At 43.3% G+C, this 21,386-nt stretch overlaps 1 long non-coding RNA gene across 1 annotated transcript; it reads right to left on the bottom strand.

The window, feature by feature from the left end:
- Positions 1-17,454: 17,454 nt before the first annotated feature.
- Positions 17,455-19,749, bottom strand: LOC147378901 (uncharacterized). Its single transcript, XR_015170078.1, has 2 exons — positions 19,399-19,749; positions 17,455-18,344 (listed from the first exon to the last, which is right to left on the bottom strand). It is a non-coding gene; the product is annotated as an uncharacterized LOC147378901 (long non-coding RNA).
- Positions 19,750-21,386: the final 1,637 nt, after the last annotated feature.

Here is a 21,386-nt window from a genome sequence, read left to right as displayed (position 1 = left end):
GGCCCATGCGCCACAAACTATTGAACCTGTGCTCTAGAGCCAGCCAGGGACAGCTGCTGAGCACACGCACCCTCGAGCCTGTGGTCCTCAACAAGAGAGGACGCCTCAGTGAGAAGTATGCGCACCCCAAATAGAGGGTAGCCCCGCACTCACCGCAGCTAGAGAAAAGCCCCCACAGCAGTGAAGACCCAGCACAGCCAAAAATAAATAAAATTAAAAAAAAATTTTTAAGGAGGTATATTTTAAGAAATTGGTTTATGCAATGTCAGGGCTAGCAAACTGAAACTCTGTAAGTTGGATTGGCAGCTGAGAAAGTCAGGCAGTCTTGGAGGCAGACTTGCCTCTTCCGTGGCATATCTCAGTTTTTGTTCTTAAGGATCTTTAACTAATTGGACGAAGCCCAAATATCTTACTGAGGGCAATCCGCTTTACTTAAAATCAAGTGATTGCAGATGTTCACGTCAACTGAAAATACCTTCACAGTAACACTCAGATTCATATTTGATTAAATACTTGCTGTGCTTAGTCACTTCAGTCATGTCCAACTCCTTGTGACCCCATGGACTGTAGCCCTCCAGGCTCCTCTGTCCATGTGATTCTCCAGACAAGAATACTGGAGTGGGTTGTCATGTTCCTCCAGGGGATCTTCACAACTCAGTGATTGAACACGAGTCTCTGATGTCTCCTGAACTGGTAGACAGATTCTTTACCACTAGCACCGCTTGGGAAGCCCCTCGGACTATATAGCATGCAGTAAATATTTTTAATATCACAAGAGAACACAATGTCAGTCAATTTGAATCTTAAACCATTTTCTAGCAATTACCATTTTAAAAAATTCACTCCAGAAAAATATTAAATCTGAATAGACCAAGTAAAGGAAAGTTGGTTAATATTCTTGGAATAGTAACCAGCTGCATCTCCACTGGACATAAGTTACTTGTTTTTCCCTTAAATTTATTTTTTAATGGAAGAAAATTGTTTTACAATGCTGTGTTGGTTTCTGCCATTTAACAATGTGAATCAGACATAATTATACATATATTCCCTCCCTCTTGAGCTACCCTTCCCTCCTCCCATCCCACCCCTCCAGGTCATTGCAGAGCACCAGGCTGAGCTCCCTATTGTATATACAACTTCTCACTAGTTATCTGCTTTGCACATGGTGGTGTATAAATGCCATAGCTCCTGTCTCTGTCTTTCCCAGCTTCTCTGTCACCCCTGTGTCCACAGTCTGTTCTCGACATCTGCACCTCCATTCCTTCCCTGCAATTAGGCTCATCAATACCATTTTTCTAGATTCCATACATATGTGTTAATATATGGTATTTGTTTTTCTGTTTCTGACTTACTTCAGTCTGTATAACAGGCTCCAGTTTCATCCACCTCACTACCATTGACTCAAATGCATTCCTTTTGTATGGCTGACTAATATTCCATTAGTCCACATCTTCCTTATCCATTCATCTGTCAATGGACGTCTAGGTTGCTTCCATCTCCTGGATATTGTTAAATAGTGCTGCAAAGGGCATGACTTATTTGAGTTTCTATTATAGATAAGAAGCAATTGCATTATAGTCTATTTTCTGCAACTTATGGAACTGCAAAATAGCTCAAAGATGTTCAAAAGCAGAGCCAGGGCAGTTGGGTGCCCTGGACAGCAGAATCACTCATCTGTTCGTCCATTTCTAAGTCTTTCATAATGTTCCTTGACTATCTAAGCTACATTTTACTGTTAACCTTCTTTAAATGTTGACTTGGGGATAACTTTGTTTTTTGATGTTGGTGATTGCCTAGCTTAATAAAATTTTTGATTTTCTTATTTTTATTTGAAATAAGAAATCAGTTGAACAAGTGCATTGATATCAGATAAGTCTATGGGAAGTCAAATCATACCTTTTGGCAACCCACCAGTTTAGCTCAATTGCTTGCAAAATGCTTTATGCAAGATGTATTGAGACAGCTTCAGCTAAATAAACCATCTTCTTTTCGGACAACATAAGGTTTCAAACCAACATTTAAACAAAATACAGTTGACCTTGAACAGCACAAGTATGAACTGCATGGGTCTACCTACATGCAGATTTTTTTCAACAGTGAATACTACAGTACTACAGGATAATCTGTTAGTTGAACTCATGATTGAGAAACTGGATCTGGAGGAACCTCGGATATGGATGGCCAATTATAAGTTACAATGTGGTTTGAACAGCATGGAAGGCTGGTGCCCCTAAACCCCTGCATGATTGAAGGGTTAATGGTAAGACTTTTTCCCAACATTTAAAATACAGCCTTTCTCCCAGCCCATCTTACTCTCAAATCAAGCCTTTGTTACTCTTGAAGTAGAACTGAATGTCCACATGTGAGAGCATTCCCCATGGATTAGAGTTCCGTATTAAGAATCTCATCTTTTATGAAATGGAAACATTCCTTGATTGCCATGGCAAAGTCATTAGCTCTGCTATTTGCCTCATGCTTTCTAGGGAAAAGTGGCTGAGGCCAGATATCTGAGACTGCAGGATCCAGGGCCTGAGACAGAGGAGGTTGGAAGGACAGGTACCCCCACTGAGGAATGGTCCATCAGAGAACCAAGAGCATCACCCAAGGAAATGGGGCCTGGGATTTGAGACAGTTCACAAGGAGAAAGCAGGGACTCTGGAAAGAGACAGGTAGATGCTCAGGACAGCACTCATCTCTGCGTCTGTTCCCAGAATGATCAAAGATCGACAGAGTGGTCCAATTCCCTATTTCGAATGCCAAAGACAAAGAAGGAGTGCTTTGGGCTGGCCTCACCTAGGCTGTTTGTTTAGATACAAGATGTTACTTCTCTGGACCATTGACCTTGTGTAGAGCAGGCAGCATTTTCTGCCTGCCAGCTCTGCACCCTTGCAACAGGCTATGAACATCAAAGAATTACCCTCTTGTAACAAAATCAGCCCTTTAAATCACTCAGAAGACTTACAGTAAGGATCACTACCCAGATTAATTTGCTGCCAAATAAAGAGTCAGATGCTAAGATACATAAGAAAGAACAGCCAGATGGTGGAGTTTGAAGGGAAAAGTGCATGAGTTTCCCTTTATTTTTTGTTTTGGTATTTTCAATTGAATTAGTGTGGCGGATCTTTTGTAAGTTGATGTGTGCTGAATTTTCACTGAGTGTGCTCATCACACTGATATTTCTACTTGGGGTGGCGGGGGTCTCTCTGAACAGCCGCCCACATTCAGGACAGCGTGATAGTGTCATACCATTCTCAAGGCAGCCTCCCCGTGTTGCTCTAGGTCTGCGGTGTTCCCTTTATCCAGCGGCAGTAAATGAAGGTCTTTGAATTGGCAGCATAATGTGAGGGATACATCGCAAAATAGAAATGCGGGTACTTTGTTCAAAAAGCAGTAAGACCTTCACAACAGAGACAGCAGATATTGGACCACATGGGGAGCCCCCCGAGAACAGGGTCCAGGTGATTCAGGCATCACAAACTCATGAAACCGGCACTGGGGTACCAGCAAGGAACAGCAAATTCTTTCTCACTATCGAGTTAGTAGTCATGCCAGAGAGTTGGGGTTTGCAATTTAGCGGCCAATTAAATACTTTGGACTGGAAAGATGACTCTTACATAAGTTGTGCTTCCAGAGGAAAACTGTCTATTTGTAAAAGAAGGCTCCGACCCTGAATTTCTTGGAATTTAAAAGATGATTCAAATTACTTTGTAATTACATTCCTTGGGGATCCATAGGGATCTCTCTTGGAAAAGGTTTTCCACTGCATTTCATTTAGATTCCATCTACGTTCATACATTTATATTCATGTCATAGGTTATTTGGGTAACAACCCAAGCATTGCAACATTTCAGGGTTCCAGTTGTGTTAGAGTTTATGAATCTGTCAACATAAAGCAATCACCTCTATTGACCGTATTTAATTTTTAATGCAGGGTTTCTCAAACTGGGTTCTGTAGAAGTGCTCTTGGGTGCCCTAACTTTCAAGTTTACTTTATGTCTTAGTCAAGTTGCGACCCAAAGGTTTAGAAGCCATAGTAATTAATGAGAAGATCTGTGCCATTTCTAATGACCATATGATAATCAAATACTTAAAAAATAGTTGAGGAAAAGGAACAATGGCAATCTTCATGCAGATAAAATTTGCCCTACTGGTTAAAAAACATTGAGGTAACCAAATATTGAGAAAAAACAATGTTACCAACAACAAAGGTAGTTTTGAGTGTTCATTGCACGACGCACACTTTTGGTGCATTTTTCAGTCCTCTGAGTTGGGTCCTGATTGAGCCCCTGTTTTGCAGATGCAGAAATTGAGTCAGACCGAGGCATCCAGCAGAAGGGGTGGAAATCAAAGTTCAAGCGCCAGAATCTGATTCTAAAGCCAGGGTCTCTCCCACCAATGGCATTTCTTCACACACTTGGGCTAGGAAACCTTTACACATGAAAGTTTGTGTCATTTTAAGCTTTTATAGGATCTGCGTTTCTGCAGAATGTGGGGAGACATGACTGGTTTAAAATGCAGGCTTTATTGTTATTCAAGATTAGGAATCCAGAGATAATTGCCACTGAACAGAGAGTTCATTTCTCACAGTTACCGAGAGATGGGGCAACGTCACACCACGTGGGGCCATGTGGGAAGCACCAGGGTGAGTCAGGAGGCAGAGAGAGGAAGGGAGCAAAATGTGGGTGAAAGCCTTCATTGTGGTCTTTGTGGGAAGGGAAGGATGAGACATAGCAAGTGGGCGGAGGATTAACCCATCTGAGTAATTTCAGTGGTCTCCAAAGTATAAGGACTGTCTCAGATTGCCTTGTAGCTGGCCCCTAAGTGATTAGGGCCAGGGCAGAGTGGCCTGGCCTGTGGGAGGTGGTTAAGGCGTGGGCTCTGGGTCAGCTGATTTGCGTACGTAAGGTATGCTTGTGGGTGAATCATTCACTGTCTCTGGGAATTGGCTTGCCTCTGGGAGGAGCAGTCTTTGTTAGCCAGCCCCCAGATGTAAAGCATAAGAATATAAAGCATGCTAATACAAGGACCTGGAAGACCCAAGCAGACAAGAGACCCAGAGCTGCTTGCTGTCTGGTCTAAAGTGTCGCCTCCTGGGAGCAATGTCCTATCTTTTGTTAAGAGAAGATAATACATCTTTGAAGAATAATGAGAAAGCGATAATGCAAAAATGTACCTGCCGCTCATGCAGACAGACCCATTCATCAGAGCTGCAACCATAGAGCCCAAGGATGTAGACTTGAGAATAAAAGGCACTAGAAAGAAAGCAAATGTGACACTTGGTGATTGCAAGCAATCCCAATTATTGCTTCTTGGGAATTAGGCAGAGAATATAGGCAAATTAACATTTTTTCAAATGCATATTTCTTTTGATTTCCTCTTCTCACTTTGCTCATCTCTCAAGGTCAATAAACAGAATTAGTGTTGATGAGCTTAGGCTTCCTCAAGTCCCACATCAGAGGTCTCACTCAACCAGTCTCTACCCTGCCACCTGCTCTTGGGTAACTAGTCTCCGAGCTGGACTTCCAGTTTCCCTCCTATTTCTGCTGGGAATCTGGGAGTCCAGGGGGCTGCAGACTGAAGGCATCAAGATTTCTGGGTTCCCTGATCACATCCACCCAGAAGACTGAAGGGCAGTTGCTGACCTTGGTCCCTGTCCTAACCACTGTGCTCCTTCAAGGGTCAATTATGATGCTCGGAACTGAGGCTCTCAGACTTTGGTGAGCAGCTTATGGACTAAGAGGTTTCCTCTTGCTCCATTCTCCTAAAGTGCAGGGAACCCAGGCTCTCACATCCCAACAGTCTGATTGGACCCCTTTCCTCAGGAAGGAAAGCTGCCCCCCTACTCACCTACAGGCAGCTACATACCCCTTTGAGCTCAAAGTTGCTCTACTGGCTTTATAAAAGGCAAGGTGATGTTCCATTATCAGTCTTGCTAGAACAGATTAAAAAAAATACAACAGAAAAAACTCATTCTTCCCCTAGAGCATGGTCCTACATGTATGTTCTGAGAGTTGCAATCATTTTCCTCACCTCTTTCTACTCCCAGCCCAAATATTCTCAAATAGAACTTTAGGTCAAGGTTAAGGCCATTTGGGCTTCCCTTGTGGCTCATATGGTAAAGAATCCGTCTGCAATGCGGGAGACCTGGGTTCAATCCTTGGCTTGGGGAGATCCCCTGGAGAAGGGAAAGGCTACCCACTCCAGTATTCTGGCACGGATAATTCTATGGACTGTATAGACCACGGGGTTGCAAAGAGTCGGACATGACTGAGTGACTTTCACTTTCACTAAGGCCATTTTGTTCTATGCACACATCTTGACATTTTGGCTGCAGGTTCTTTGATACTTAAACCCACTTATGAGTAGACATACAGTCTGTCTTTCCAATATTGGCAGTTAAAGCTTTATGATGGGTTAGTAGAAGTAATGTGTTTCATTCCTAATTCTTGTATTCATTCTATAATTCTCTCTCAAGTCAGACACTGTGATGATGTTTTAAAAAATACTCATTTATTTACTTAGCTGCATCAAGTTTTAGTTGAAGCATGTGGAATCTACATTGCATTATGCGGAATCTTCTGCTGTAGCCCGTGGGCTCCTCCACAGCACGGGGGATCTACATTGTATTATGTGGAATCTTCTGCTGTAGCCCGTGGGCTCCTCCACAGCACGGGGGCTTGGTAGTTGCAGTGTATGGGTTTAGTTGCTCTGCAGCATGTAGCATCTTAGTTTCCCAACCAGGGATTGAACTTGGGTTCCCTGCATTACAAGGAAGAGTTTTAACCACTGGACCTCCAGGGAAGTTCCTCTGTGATGATCTTGATCACAACTTAGCAAATTATAGCCCATGGAGCAAATCTGGCTGGTTGCTTACTTTTTATGATGCAGGAATGTCCTTAAAAGTCTAACTGGAACACAGCTATGCTCATTTATTTGCTTATTTTCTATGACTGCGTTCAGGCTACAGTTGGAGAGCTGAGTAATTGCAATATAAAATGTATAGCCCACAGAACCTACTGTCTTTATCAGCTGGCCCTTTGCAGGAAACATCAGCTAGCTGCAGCCTAGATGATGAGAGCTTCAGTTTCTGGCTCCAGTGTTTACCAGGAGAGTGACACTGAGATGGTAACTTAACCTTTTTCCACTTTAGTTGTCACATCTATAAATCAGTCATAGAAACACCTACCTTAGAGATGTGTAAGAAAAAAAATCAGCAGTCTTAGAAAGTTCTCAGTAGTGTTTTGCACCTGAGAAGTGCTCCATGTAGAAATTAGCTATTGGCATACAAATATCATGTCAGTGGGATCATAAGGCGAAAAAAATGGCTGACTTTGGATAAACTTCTTGAACATCTCAGTTCTCACAGATATCCTGGTTATATCATCTCTGCACAGACAGAATCTGTGCCCTGAGGTTTTTGCTGCCCAGGTCTTATCTAAACATGTCTGTTACATGTATAGATGATGAAAACAATGCCTTTAACCTTGATCAAGATCATGTATTTCCAAGCACTCTGAGTTGATCGTCAATATTACATACACTAAGCACAATGTTTGACAAATGCTTTGCTGATGTCACAAAGAGTGGCATGTGGCAGGTAGACAAGAAGAATCATTTGGGAAGAAGCCAGGAACTCTTAAAATGAAAGAAGCCATTAAAATGTAATTTTCCGATAAGCTCAAGTTTAATCTGTCTCCTATTCTTTATCATGGACTAGATCCAATCTGTCTTAATTGAGGAGGTTACATGATAGTTCTCATAAACAAAAATTCCAGAGTTTGGGAAAATCATATGCTTTACCTAATTTTAAGCCTTATTTTGGGCTTCCTGTGTCACCATGCTTTTGAATGATAAATAACAGAACAATGCTATTTACATTTATAGAATATTCTATTGAAAGCAGAAGAATACACTTTGTTTTCAAGTTCACATGAAACATTCTCCACATGCTGAACCACAAAGCAAACCTTAGCAAATTTAAGAAAACAAAAATCTGTATCAAGCATCTTTTCTGACCACAACACTAAGGGTAGAAATAAACAACAGGAAAAAAAAAAAAACCTGCAAAACACCCAAACACATGGAGGCTAAACAATATGTTACTTAAACAACCAAAGAACCGCTAAAGAAATCAAAGAGGAAATTAAAACAGTAAACCTAAAGACAAATGAAAATGAAAACATGATGATTCAAAATCTATGGGACACACATACACAAAACACAAAATCTACAGGATACAGCCGAGGCAGTTCTAAGAGGGAAATTTATAGTGATACAAGCTTACCATGGGAGATAAGAAAAACATCTCAAATACCATAATCTTCCATTTAAAGTAACTAGAGAAAGAACAAATAAAACCCAAAGTTAGTATTAAAAACTTTTCATCGAAACATCAACCTACCAAAGAATTGACAAAAAAGAATTTGAGTTCCTTTACACCCTTGCCAGGTGGCTGCAGTGCTGGATAAACAGGATGCCTTAGCTCTCTCCTCACACCTTCCCTTGGGGGTGGGAGATGCTTCTCATGGCCTCACAGGGAGGTGGTGTGGTGGTGTGGTCATGCTGACTGGGAGACCAGAGAATCTGAGCTCTTTCATTGGCTTGGCCACGTAGCCCTGGACTATTGAATCATCCTCTCTAGGGTCTGTATTCCTGACATGGTTCATTTTATTTGTCAACTTGGAGGGCATTTTTGGATGAGATGAACAGTTAAATTGGTGAACTTGAGGGTAAGCAGATTGCTGTCCATAATGTGTGTGGGCCTCACCAATCAGTTGAAGACTTGAATAGAACAGAAAGATGGACCTCTCTCAGCAAGACGGAATTCTCTGGCAGAACGCTTTCACACTTCATTTGCACCTTCAGCTCTCCTGGGTCCCACACTGCAGTCATAGACTTGCCAGCCTCCATATTTGCCCAGGGCAATTCCTTAAAATCTCTTTCTCTCTCTCCCCTCAATATCTGTCTGTCTGTCTGCCTCTGATCTTTGTTTTTCTCTGTGTATATCTATCAGTATCTACCTATATAGATATTGTTGTTGTTGTTCATTTGCTAAGTCATGTCCAACTCTTTGCAACCCCTGGACTGTAGCATGCCAGGCTTTCCTGTCCTTCACTATCTCATGGAATTTGCTCAGAATCATGTCCTTTAAGTTGGTGATACTATCTAACCTTCTCATTCTCTGCTGCACCCTTCTCTTTTTGCCTTTCCCGGCATCAGGGTCTCTTTCAATGAATCAGCCAAAGTATTGGAGCTTCAGCTTCAGCATCAGTCCTTCCAATGAATATTTAGAGTTGATTTCCTTTAGGGTTGACTGGTCTGATCTCTTTGCAGTCCGAGTGATTCTCAAGAGTCTTTTCCAGCGCTACAATTTGAAAGCATTGATTCTTCAGTGCTCAGCCTTCTTTATGGTCCAACTCTCACATCTGTACATGATGTAGATTATATCTTATATCTACCTATATAATGATGCACCTATCTCTATGTAGATACATAGAGATATCCTATTAAGAAAACCCTGACTAATACAATTTCATTTATAAAATAGCACTTTTAAAAAGACCATCTTAACTCAAATAAAAAGCTACGATGGATACCCAGAGTTGAGTCATTGACCATCACATGTAAATGTCCTTTACCTCAAATGTGTAACTTTGCTTTGCTTCCTTACACAGCAAAAGACCTTCTCAACACTGGAAAGATTGAGGGCGTAAGTCCTGGAGATAGATTTAGCTCGACAGATCTAAACCTGAACTCTGCCACTTGGGAGCTTTGTGGGCAAACTACTTAACCACTCTAGGCTTCAGTTCCCTTGTCTGTAAAATGGGAATAATAAAAATGACTACACTGTAAGAATATTATGAGAAATAATGAGTTAATACAAGTAATTTTAATACAAAGTTTCTGGCACTCAGTAATTGCTTGTCTCAGTTAAGATAGCCTCACTGCAGTGATGACTATCTCATTTTTTTGGGCTGGAAATACTTAAGTAGTCAAGTGGGGCCTTAAGGGAAGCAGGAAAAAAGTCAGTGATATGTCTGGAAGGGAGATAAATGAAATAATTGGAGGACAGAATTAATATCTTTCACAGTTATTATTATTAATAGCATGTATTTATTCATGTCTATACATATTTAATTAGTATTATGAAGTATTGGATCAACTTTCCTTTGCTTCCTTGCTCAGGGCAAAAGACTTAGCATTAGATTGATGCTTTCTGCAGCAAGCATATTCTCCATCTTACTTAGCAGAGATAAGTATGCTTATTAAGAGATGGTACAGCTCCTCCAATAGTTACAGCCCTGAGCTATGAGATCATCAGTCACCAAGAAGATGAGCAGTTTAGCATCTTGAGCTGATATTAAGAAGCTTTCATATGGAAGCAATTACACCCTTGGTGGTGGGGGGAAGAGTTAACATGCAAATATGCAACTATTTACTAGCTCTTGGAGATCATGCCTCCTGCATTTCATTCTGAACTTCTTGCTCAATGTCTTTCAAACTTCCCCTACTAATTTTGGCTCCTCAGAAATAATTCCACCAAGGCAAAAAATTGGCAGTCAAATAAGTTTCATTGGCCATTAGATGACTGTTAACTTGTAATTTTCCATTGCTCTCTTCTCCACTGACTTTCTGTTCTTCACTATATTACTTGAGTAGCGCATAGCATTGACCTTGACATATGATATACATTCACTTATCAAGGGTCAATCCATTAGCTGGATTCCTCCCAGGGAGTCTGAGCTGTGTTAATCAACTTCAGAATGTTATACATGGACACAGTATATTTAAGAAACTTCTAAAAACATGTGCCCAGAGAAATTGCTACTCAGGGAGGGACATACAAAATAGTTTTTATCTTTATTTTCAGATGAATTCCCCTTAAGAGTTTAGGTATATTTAGGTAAGTGATCTCTGTCCTTAACAACCTTGACATTTTTGAATTTTCCTTTTGACTTCCTCAGTGTCTTATGAGTGTGACTACCTGTGCCTCTTGGAAGGCTCACTGTCTCTGAAGGGAGGAGGAATGCAATCCAGTTATGCATTCAGTCAACTTTTATAGAATGCCTACTACATGCTAGATGGAATTTTAAGCAATGGGACACAGTGGTGAACTTGCTGACCAAGCCATCTTGTGAACATTCTGGTGGATAACATAGATAATCCCAAAGAAATTTGGTAAACAGATCGTCTCATTGAAATGAGAACACTTTGGATGTGAAAGAGTAAGATTCAGCATATATTTTGGAGGAAAATCCAGCCTGATGTTTTGCTGGATTGAATGTGGGATGTACAGAGAAAAGTGAGGAGTCAGGATGAATCCCAAATTTTTGTTTTTTGCAACTGGGTAAATGTTAGCTAAAGAGGATGGGTAACTATATCACTGAGGGTTTTCATGCAGAAAAGAAAAAAAAAAGAAATTACTCCAGGTGTCTTGAGCTGAAAGAGGCTTGATAGAGGGAATTGAGAGCTTCCAGAAACCTAGGAAGAGCTGAGGAAACACAAGGTAGGGGAGGTGACCAACAGTGTTCAGTTCTGCCACCACTGTTTGGTCCAGTGAATTTAGGAGCTGTTGCCTCTAACCAGGTATTAGCAAACTACAGGAAACTGAGATGATGCTTGCAGCTGCCCCCATGAGGAACAGTCTCAATGGACCTCCCACAGGTCACTGAAAAGAACTTGTCTGCCAGAGCTCCAATGTCCAACACTGATGCACATGACATAAGAATACATAATTTTTCTCCTTTACCTTTAAAATCTCACACTAGTGCATTTCAGTAACAGAACGCAGCAGTAACCAGAAACGGAAAGGCAGGTGAAACTGGAAGATTAAGTTTCCAGCCTTTTAGCTGATTGACAAAAGGAGGCATCCAGAAGACTTGTGTATCCAACTGCTTAGAGCTCAGGGGAAAGGTGAGGTTGAAAATATAAATCGGAGCCATCAACATACAGATGGTAACTCAAGGAAGGCAATTGGAGAATATTACCTAGGGAATAAATAGAGATTGAGGTGAGGTCCAAGAACAGAGTTCCATATACTTTTGGGAAACTGGGAAACAATGGCATTTGAGAAATGCTCTAGAATAAAGATGGTTGAAATGGGGACCTGAAGTATACTTGAGTGCCTTAAGGAATTCAGTCAAGACTAGGAGAGTGTTAGGGATAGTTAGCGAGTTGGAGACTGACAAGTCCACACTGCAGTATTTAAAATGGACAAGGACTTCCCTGGCAGTCCAGTGGTTATGAATCTGCCTTCCAATGCAGGAGACTTGGGTGTGATCCCTGGTCAAGGAATGAGAAAGGCGGCTTCCCAGGTGGCTCTAGTGTTACGGAATCTGCCTGCCAATACAGGGAACAAAAGAGATTCGGGTTTGATCCCTTGGTGGGGAAGATCCCCTGGAGAAGTAAATGGCACCCTACTCCAGCATTCTTGCCTGGAAAATTCCATGGGCAGAGAAGCCTGGTGGGCTACAGTCCACCGAGCCCCAAAGAATCAGACACGACTGAGTGACTGAGCACATCACACAGAGGGAACTAAGATCCCATCTGCTCCAGGGCCTCAAAGCCCGGGTACCACAACTAGAGAGAAGCCTGCACATTGCAACAAAGGGCCCACACACCGCAGTGAAGAGACCCCGCAGGCCGCAACTAAGACCTAATGCAGCCATAAATAAAAATAAGATAACCAACAAGGACCCACTGTAGAGCACAGGGAACTCTGCTCAGTGTTATGTGGCAGCCTGGACGGGAAGGGAGTTTGCGGGAGAATGGATACATGTATACGTATGGCTGAGCTGCTCTGCTGAGCACCTGATACTATCACAGCACTGCTAATATGTCTGTGTGTGCTGTGTGCTCAGTCGTGTCTGACTCTTTGCCACCCCATGGGCTGTAGTCAACCAGGATCCTCTGTCCATGGGATTCTCCAGGCAAGAATACTGGAGTGGGTTGCCATTTCCTTCTCCAGTTAATTGTCTATACTCCAGCATGAAATAAAAAAGTTTAAAAAAAAAGACTAGGAGAGTGCTTAGAGGTCAGGAAGAGGAGTCGATACCAGCCAGTGAAACTGAGAAGGTGAGAAAACAGTGTGGAGATGTAGTCTTCTGAATGTCTAAAGAGGAGAGAAGGATTATCAGGGTCAAATGCTGATAAAGATGTTAATGAGATGAAGGATGAGACTTTCACAGGGATGTGGTGAGACGGAAGTTACAGGTGATTTCAACCAGGGTGGTTTCCAAAATCCTGAATGAAATGGGCTGGAGGGAGAACTTACTGTGAGAAAACAGTAAAGGTAGCCAATTCTTTGGAGCAGTTTTGATGTAAAGATAACAGAGGAAAAGCGTCGCAATTGAAGGTCGTGTGGAGTGTGGGCAAGTCATGTTTAAAGAAAGGCAACATCAGCGCAGCTTTGTGTGTTGATAAGCATGAAGCAGGACCATGAACTTCAGCTTGAGAATGGAACAGTCAAGACAAATTGATTGGATGGCCATGATAGGATTCGCTATTCTGACTCCAGATAATGCTTGATACTGTAATTTTTTTAAAAGGAAGACATAGAGGTCCATTTCAAATAAATTATTGGATTATTAAATATACACACCAGTGAAATTGAGGAGATGTTTCCAATAAAATGTAAAAAAGACCAATATTCTATTTCATAAATTATTTCTGTAAGTGCTAGAGGCAGTGAATAAAGAATGAATTGTAAAATTATTGGGGGGAAAAGTAGAGGAATGCTTTTTGAAACCTCTTTGCTATCAGATCTTTTCTTATATCACTTTATTTTTATTTTTTGTCTGTGCTGGGTTATGTGGGCTTTTCTCTAGTCGCAGCCAGTGGGGGCTCCTCTCTAGTTTCGGTGTACCGGCTTCTCCTTGAGGTGGCATCCCTTGTTGCAGAGCATGGGCTTCAGAAGTTGCAGCTCCCCAGCTCTGGAGCACAGGCTTAATAGTCGTGGCACACGGGCTTAGCTGCTCCTGGCATACAGGAGATTCCAGGACCAGGGGTCAAACCCACATCCTCTGCATTGGCAGGCAGGTTCTTTTACCATCGAGCCATCAGGGAAGCCCTCCAACCAATCTTAAAGAAAGTCAAGGGCATGAATTTTCAGAGAAGAGGCAGGTGAATTCTTCATTTCACATTATTCTCACTAGTAATGTGGAATGAGAAATCTGCAAAGAATGGTGGAAGTATCAGAAGAAGTGGGTCAGCTGGAGCCAAGGGGCTGTCACTGGGGGCCATGAGTGAGGGTCTTGGTTTTCACCCAGAGGGCTGTGAAGAATCCATTTAATGGGCAAGAGACAGTAGGTTCTTGAATGGGGTGACAAAATGACCCTTTTTGCCAATGTCAGTGGATCCACGTACTGTTTGCTTTCAACAATGTTATAACCCTTGGAAATGAGGGAAGTTCTTTTGGAATAACGTGAATGTTTATACCATGACCTACAGTACCACCTCACAAGGAGTCCATCCAGGTGGCTCTGTGGCAATTCCCTTAAAGCTCCTTTTATTGTTTGTTCTCATTTGTTTCCACAATAGTGAACACGTACTTAATTGCAAAGCTTCCATCCATAAAAATTCTTATCATACCTCATTGCACAGATATCTTTCGTATGTGCTAGGCATTTTCCAAAGCTTAATAAGTCTGCATCTGATTTGCACCATATTATTGAAACAAAAACAGTCTTGGAAATATGCCTCCCTAAAGAGGCTTTAATAAATTACAATAGCTTTTGCAGCTATGTACTGACAATCTTCCTCTTCCTAGTCTCCAGTAAAGTTCTGCTTCCTGTGCTTTTAAGAAAACTTGGCTGTTTAGGTGGGAGATAACAGTTGAAAAATGCTTCTAGAGTTAAGGAGGTAAAAATTAAGACCAGATAAGTTTAAGGGAATGGCTTAGAATGGCTTAAATATTCGCACCAGAGCTCCACAGATAGTGTCAGCAGGATGACCACGTTCTCTAGTGAATCTTCCCTGATGTGATATAATGTCCTTTAATTCCCTTTCTTAACATCTGGGGAACCGCCAAGAGACTCACACTTCTGATTCATCAGCCCTTCACAGTATGTGAAACATCCCTCTGTATGAATTAGTGAACAAGCAGTGACTTCAGAAAAAGCACGGTCGTTCAACACTGAACGTCGAACACTGAACACTGAAGGGAGATAACTGATGTTCATGCTTTCTGGTTTTCTGTAAAGTAGTGGAGAATGACTCTCCTACCCCGAGGCAAAACAGTCATGATTCTTTAGGCTTCTAGGAGGATGGGGTTTTTCTGGAAACTGCAGTTGTAAAGAGGTGGTGGGTGGTTGGCAATCCAGAGAGATATACAAGCGGGCTCAGAGAAAGGCATTGGAAGATGCTTTGGAGGAGATAAGATAATCTCAGAAAATGGACAAACATGAGCCAAACAGGAGTGTGTAGGCATACACACACACACACACACACACACACACACCTTGTTAAGAGGTATTAAAGCAAACTGAAGCCGTTAAGTCCCCAGGGCCAGAGCTCTGCACGGGCAATTCTGTTAACTGGAAAGCCTGGTCCTCTGTAGTGTACACTGTTCATGTCCTGGTGGGTACTCGGCTACTGTGCTCTCTTGGTGTCTTGCTGAACTGAAGGATCTTGAGGGCGCAGTACACTGAGTTTCTGGACAAATGTTGGTCCCTCAGTCATGTCTGATTCTTTGTGACCCCATGAACTGTAGCCCACCAGGCTTCTCTGTCCATGGGATTCTCCAGGCAAGAAGACTGGAATGGGTTGCCACTCCCTTCTCCAGGGGGGTCTTCCCTACCCAGGGGTTGAACCTGGGTCTCCCACAGTGCAGGCAGATTCTTGACCGTCTGAGCCACCTGGGAAGCTTCTGCAGGCTGGGCCCTTATTCCAAGCGTGCTCTTGCACCTCTGCTATTCTAGAAATGTTATAATGTTGCAATTTTATTCCATGTTCAATGATCTAACAAGCAAGAGTACTGAGTTTTGATTCTCCCCTATCAATCCATTGCAGCTGTTGCTGATTATTGGTGTTGATAAATTGTCTTGTTTTCAATTCTGGTTCCATCTGTGGTTTAGTAATACCCATGGGGTTTGGTTTGTGGGGTTCTAAACCCAGCTTTCATTGCACAGCCTCATTCTGTGTGTGGCATGGGCTTCCTCTTCTCTAGATGCCCCACAGCCACAGGACACTCGACAAATGAAACTGGAATGAAAGACACACCTTTCTTTTGCATGTTTTCCTTGCTCTGAAGTACCTAGTAGATAACAGTTATTGTTGCCTCTTTAGAATTAAACCCTCGCTTGACTCTGGCTGCCTTTGAAGCCAAGGTACCCCTTTTCAAGCAGGTGGCTCTGTGCTGAGATGCTGTCATCTTTCTAGACCATTCCGCACTGCAGTGATGCCTTGTGCCGCTGAAAGGAGCAACAGCCCCACCATCTGTGTGACCCTCTGTAGCTTCCCGAGCCCCCTGTGTCCTGGGGTTGCTCTTGGGAAGTCTTGGGCAGGTGGTGCCTACGTGGACTTCACCTGAGTAGATGGACTCAACCAGCTTTCCTTGGCATTCTCTAAGGCAGAGCTTAGCTCTACAAGTACCAAGATGTCCTCAGCTTCATGCCTGTCTTATCAAAATACAGTGACTCTGGCTCACCTTCTAGCATTTTCCCTCTGAAAATAAATTTTCTTAGGGAAGTAGGTTTATGACAACTCTAGAGCAAACCTCGGGAGAAGGCAATGGCCCCCCACTCCAGTACTCTTGCCTGGAAAATCCCATGGACAGAGAAGCCTGGTGCGCTGCAGTCCATGGGGTCGCTAGGAGTCGGACACGACTGAGCGACTTCACTTTCACTTTTCACTTTCATGCACTGGAGAAGGAAATGGCAACCCACTCCAGTGTTCTTGCCTGGAGAATCCCAGGGACGGGGGAGCCTGGTGGGCTGCCATCTATGGGGTCGCACAGAGTTGGACACGACTGATGCGACTTAGCAGCAGGAGCAGCAGCAGAGCAAACCTCAAGATTTTAAATGGGCGATTGTAATACCTTGACTTAGTTCTTACTGTTTAAGTCAGTCCAGCTACCTATTCTCCAGTTTCATTAATTTCATATAATTGAATGAATTCTTCTTGGTCCTTACCCTACCATCAGGATGGATGGAGTGAAGCACCCTACCAGACTTTCAGTGTACCCTAATTATACACCAATCATTCTAGTCCAACAATTTGTGACCTGCACTGCCCACAGGACAGACTCGGCTTTAGTTTCAATGTGAAATCAGTTTCAGTGGAGACATAGAGCATCAGAGGGGTTGTGGTAAGGATCTGAGGAATAACAGTGCATGTGACCAGAAATGAGGAAAAGATCAGAACATCTCTTTAAGGGTGGATTTTTTTTTTTTTTTTTCTAGAAGAAGGAGAAACCTACCCTGATCATCAAGTCAGCAGTTGCGGAAGATAAAATGCTGCTGGGATATATATTTGGAGGGAAACTGAGTCCCCAAGGGAGTCTCCACTGCACTCTCTGGTGCAGCCTGTAGCTTTTTTCAGGAAGGGCTGGAAAAGCAACAGGAATCTTTGGCAAAAGGGGAACATCCTTCCATCCCAGGCTGATGTGGACAAAGGTACCGGCAGAGGCCCAAAAGGTTCAGCTCTCTCCCAGCCCCAGATGCTCTGATGGCAGCGGGTCCCACTGTTCCCTTTCCTTCTGGTTGTTTTACTGGGTGCTGGGGAAAGGCATGAGCACTGGGGTCAAGTCAAGCTCGCTTCAGATCCTGGCTTTGCAGGTACCAGTATAATGACTTCAGACACATGACCCCACTGTTTCCACTACCTGATGGTAGAATGGGATGCTGATGGTAAGTCCCCCCGATTTTTGAGGATTTGATGAGACAACGCATGGGGAATGCTCAGCACGTTGCAATGGAAAATCAGTGAAGTTCCCTCCACTTCCGATCTTGGTCCTCAGTCCCTGATGGTCTCACGAGCAACTGAGGGCACAGCTCAAAAACCTGAATTTGAGAGAGAGAGTTGACTGGGTCTGTTCCTGAGACCATCCAGCTCCTGGTTGAGGGAAGGTCCTTTCAGCCGCTTGTTCTTTAGTCACTCAGTTGTGTCCGACTCTTTGCGACCCCATGAGCTGTAGCCCTCCAGACTTCCTTTCTCCTTCACTATCTCCAGGACTTTTCTCAAACTCATGTCCATTGAATCCACGATGCCATCCAACCACCTCATCCTCTGGCGTCCCCTTCTCCTCCTGTCTTCAATCTTTCCCAGCATCAGGGTCTTTTCCAATGAGTCAGTTCTTTGCATCAGGTGGCCCAAGTATTGGAGCTTCAGCCACTAGGGGGCACCAACTACATGGAAAAGAAAGGGTTGAATTTCAGAGGCTCAGTCCATTGCCCTGAGATGAATGCCATTTAATTTATTCTCTTGGAACAAAGTTTGGGCGTGGTTGATGCTGAGAAGTGCCCGCTATTTCTGCTGCGACAGGTGGTGACAGTTTTATGTCGTTTGAAGAGTTTTCCTGGATCCCTCCCGTGTCTAGCTATTGTGGACACTCAAAAAAAAAAAAAAAATCTGCATTTTTACTTTCAGTCCTTTTTCTTCTATATTTATGCAACTAAAATAGACAATATTCTCAGTGTGTGAAAGAAACGCGTGGATAAAAGAAGGGTCTTAACATTAAAATGTTTCAGATTTTTTGAGCCAACCAGGTTTATGTCAGACCATTCAATCTGAAGACATATATTTTCTTAGCCCTTTAAATCTGGCTCTTAAGTGGACATAGCTAGTGTACTGTTCCTGAGATATCTAGGAAATCAAAGTGTTTTTCTTATCAGAATTAACACCTCTCTGCATTTGAAGGTAACTAAACCCTGAGAAGCATGAGATGCAATGGGTTTCTGGAATCCACAGCAGAAGGGGACAGAGAGAAAGAGATAGCAATATACCCAGTTAGTCCAGAACACAAAACATGGCCAAGATAGGAAATTTGCTTCCCAGAGTGGGAAAAACTGATGCTCTCCAGTCCCGTTTGGGTAAAGGAGCCTGGATGATTTCTTGGGCATTGATTAAAACTCCTCCAGTATAGCCATGCATTCTCTGCTTCAAAATTCCCTAGGTGTTTGCCAAAACTCCAGGTTCCGGGCCCCACTGCAGAGTTTCTTAATTAGACTCTGGAATGGACAGCCCAGGAGTATGCAACAAATTCATAGGTGACTTTATAGCTCTTAAGAACTGCTGTGCTAGGGAATAATAATAATTCAAACTCCACTGACATTTAAGGATGTCTCTCTAGGACCTTTGTTCCAGCAAATTTCCACCTTCTAGAAGAATCTTTGAATGCTCTTATTGCTTTGAAAAGAGTCTAATCCAACAGCAGGGCCCTCAGTGATCAGCAGTACTCACCTCGAGACTCTTCACGCTCCAGAATCGTACATGTGGTCGGCACACTGCCAGGGTGGATTCCTCGGATTTGTGATTCCCCGGTGTGTATTCTGAAGGGGCTCTGAGCTGCACACTGGGATCCAGGGCTGTGGTTGTAACCAGATGGATCTCAACTACATGAAGCAATGGTCCCAAGGAGACAGAGGGGTGTGGGTGGGAACTCTGGGTGTGCTGAGGAGCCCCTCTGAGCCTCCAGTGGGCAGAGGCACAGGGCACGGAGGACACGGTGTCTTGTGCTGCTCTCCAGGGAAACTCCACCGGAACACACATCGAGTGCCCACAGGCTCCATTAACGTCTCTCCAATCGTAAGGAAACGGAAACGGAAACGGAAACGGAGCGGTCGGTCGGAAACTGGTCTTCAAACATCCTGTGTCCGGTTCTGCTTCTGGAAGGCACTTCTAGCGAACCTGGGTGATCAGCTAATCTTCCCTTTAGCCACATTCTGATTTCCAAGCGGTCAAGGAACCAGGGAGCTATTTCACTGGACCTGTGTCCCAGCTGTTTTGCAAAAATAGAAAATCCAGACAAAGCTGAGATGCCTTGAAGAATCGGCACATTGCATACGTTTCTCTAAAAATGCATCTGTGAATCTCTTTCAGTGTGTCCATCTAGCGCTCCGCTTTAGTTTTTATTGAGAAGAAATCAGTCACAGATCTGACAAAATTGTAAGTGAAGGCTGAAGGGCTCACTCTCGGGGTGAGTCTCCTGCTCACAGGTAATTCACTTCTAAGGCAAGGAACTTCTGTTGGGTGTGTGAGTAGAAGGATGCAGGACAGACTTCATCAGGGAGCATGGAACCTGGTGCGGCACACAGGACTCCACACTCACAAGGGCCCTGAGCTTGATGCCGCGCTCTGTGGCCACCATCCTGAGATCCTTAACACTTTTTGAACAGGGGGTACTGTGTTTTTATTTCGTGGTGATCCCCCCAATTTTATAGCCAGTCCTAACAGAATGACTGCAGGGTGGGGGTGTCAAAAGCTCAGGATTTGAAATCAGGCCGACATGGATCAAATTCGGATCTGTCCCACCTTGGATGAGTGATAATGTCTTCTGGTCCCGGGTGCTCCTATGTACACAATAGAATTACTAAACCTGTGGGGGACTGGTGTGTAGACTAAGCTCATCTAGTGTATGTCTGGGCTTGGTTCTGGCACCAACCCAATCAACACAGATAATCCCCCCTCCTCAAATAATGTAAATATTTTAAATGCACCTAGTTCTTGAAATGTATGGCAAATAAATACAGAACAAAGTATGTATTTCTTGAGTAGCTCTTACAAGTACTACCCCCAAAGTCCATGTTTATAAAATATTATTTTTGCTAACTTGTAAGCCCAAGGAAGTCAGTGAAATAAGATAAGACTGTGAGTAATGAATCAGAGGCTTGTCAACTTATGTCCATAGGCACTTCTCATTGAGGAACTCCAGAGCCATCTTCTATGATATCCAGAGGCTGAGCCTGGTCCAGTCTCCAAACATCCAAGAATAAATGTGGATAAATGGGCTTCCCAGATAGCTCAGTGGTAAAGAATCCACCTGCCAGTGCAGAAGACATAAGAGACGTGGGTTCAATCCCTGGGTTGGGAAGATCCCCTGGAGGAGGGCATGGCAACCCACTCCAGTATTCTTGCCTGGAGAATCCCCATGGACAGAGGAGCCTGACATGGGGTTGCAAAGGGTCTGACACAACTGAGTATCTGAGCACAAATGAGTAGAAGAGAAAGCAGACCACTTGGGAGTGGAGGCATTTCCATTTGTTTTAACAGTGTGATCTTTTAACAGAGAAGTTGTTAGGAGGTGGGGCCTCAGCCTTGGCTTCCCTACTCACTAATGATCTTGACCAGTTCCTTAAACATCTGGGCTTCAAGTTCTTTATCTGTAAAATAGGAAGCGCCAGGGTCATGAAACCTGCACAGTATGGGAAGGAAGAGGAAATCCACTTACA

The sequence above is a fragment of the Bos grunniens genome, chromosome 1 (assembly GCF_055505025.1).
Source record: "Bos grunniens cultivar Pamir isolate PY7600 chromosome 1, Bosgru_T2T1.0, whole genome shotgun sequence".
In the NCBI taxonomy this organism is placed as follows: domain Eukaryota; kingdom Metazoa; phylum Chordata; class Mammalia; order Artiodactyla; family Bovidae; genus Bos; species Bos grunniens.
Note: the sequence above shows the minus strand (reverse complement) of the source record. Positions and strands in the feature narration are given on the sequence as shown.